Raw genomic sequence first — 1,938 nt, 5'->3', positions numbered from 1 at the left:
AACAGCTCACTTGAAGGCTCTACTTCTCAAAACGAGACAAGCAGCACGGCAACACCACTCTCTACTTCCACCCAGACGGCCTCGGATGCAGTGACTATGACTAGCACATCTGCCACAAACAATTCTATTGACGTGGTTGAATCGACGAGCTCAGTAAACAGCACCGAAGTGCCTTCACTTAGTGAAGGAAACTCCACCGCGACAACCCGAACTACCACGACAGAAAATGCCGCAAGTGAAGCAACGAGCACACCGGCGAAAGACTCGCATACGACTAAGGCACCCTCCGACCATTCAGCAGCAAACAGCTCACTTGAAGGCTCTACTTCTCAAAACGAGACAAGCAGCACGGCAACACCACTCTCTACGTCCACACAGACGGCCTCGGATGCAGTGACTAGTAAATCGGCCACAAACAATTCTACTGACGTGGTTGAATCGACGAGCCCAGTAAACAGCACCGAAGTGCCTTCGCTTAGTGAAGGAAACTCCACCGTGACAACCCGCACTACCAAGACAGAAAATGTCGCAAGTGAAGCAACGAGCACACCGGCGAAAGACTCGCATACGACTAAGGCACCCTCCGACCATTCAGCAGCAAACAGCTCACTTGGAGGATCTACTTCTCAAAACGAGACAAGCAGCACGGCAACACCACTCTCTACGTCCACACAGACGGCCTCGGATGCAGTGACTAGCACATCTGCCACAAACAATTCTATTGACGTGGTTGAATCGTCGAGCCCAGTAAACAGCACCGAAGTGCCTTCACTTAGTGAAGGAAACTCCACCGCGACAACCCGCACTACCACGACAGAAAATGCCGCAAGTGAAGCAACGAGCACACCTGCGACAGATTCACATACGACTAAGGCACCCTCCGACCGTTCAGCAGCAAACAGCTCACTTGGAGGATCTACTTCTCAAAACGAGACAAGCAGCACGGCAAAACCACCCTCTACGTACACACAGACGGCCTCGGATGCAGTGACTAGCACATCTGCCACAAACAATTCTATTGACGTGGTTGAATCGACGAGCCCAGTAAACAGCACCGAAGTGCCTTCACTTAGTGCAGGAAACTCCACCCCGACAACCCGCACTATCACGACAGAAAATGCCGCAAGTGAAGCAACGAGCACACCTGCGACAGATTCACATACGACTAAGGCACCCTCCGACCATTCAGCAGAAAACAGCTCACTTGGAGGATCTACTTCTCAAAACGAGACAAGCAGCACGGCAAAACCACTCTCTACGTCCACACAGGCGGCCTCGGATGCAGTGACTAGCACATCTGCCACAAACAATTCTATTGACGTGGTTGAATCGACGAGCCCAGTAAACAGCACCGAAGTGCCTTCACTTAGTGAAGGAAACTCCACCGTGACAACCCGCACTACCACGACAGAAAGTGTCGCAAGTGAAGCAACGAGCACACCTGCGAAAGACTCGCATACGACTAAGGCACTCTCCGACCATTCAGCAGCAAACAGCTCACTTGAAGGCTCTACTTCTCAAAACGAGACAAGCAGCACGGCAACACCACTCTCTACGTCCACACAGACGGCCTCGGATGCAGTGACTAGTAAATCGGCCACAAACAATTCTACTGACGTGGTTGAATCGACGAGCCCAGTAAACAGCACCGAAGTGCCTTCGCTTAGTGAAGGAAACTCCACCGTGACAACCCGCACTACCAAGACAGAAAATGTCGCAAGTGAAGCAACGAGCACACCTGCGAAAGACTCTCATACGACTAAGGCACCCTCCGACCATTCAGCAGCAAACAGCTCACTTGAAGGCTCTACTTCTCAAAACGAGACAAGCAGCACGGCAACACCACTCTCTACGTCCACACAGACGGCCTCGGATGCAGTGACTAGCACATCTGCCACAAACAATTCTATTGACGTGGTTGAATCGACGAGCCCAGTA

Source organism: Amblyomma mixtum, chromosome 6 (genome assembly GCF_055824585.1).
Source record: "Amblyomma mixtum isolate Tamu chromosome 6, ASM5582458v1, whole genome shotgun sequence".
Classification (NCBI taxonomy): domain Eukaryota; kingdom Metazoa; phylum Arthropoda; class Arachnida; order Ixodida; family Ixodidae; genus Amblyomma; species Amblyomma mixtum.
This window is presented reverse-complemented; position numbering follows the sequence as displayed.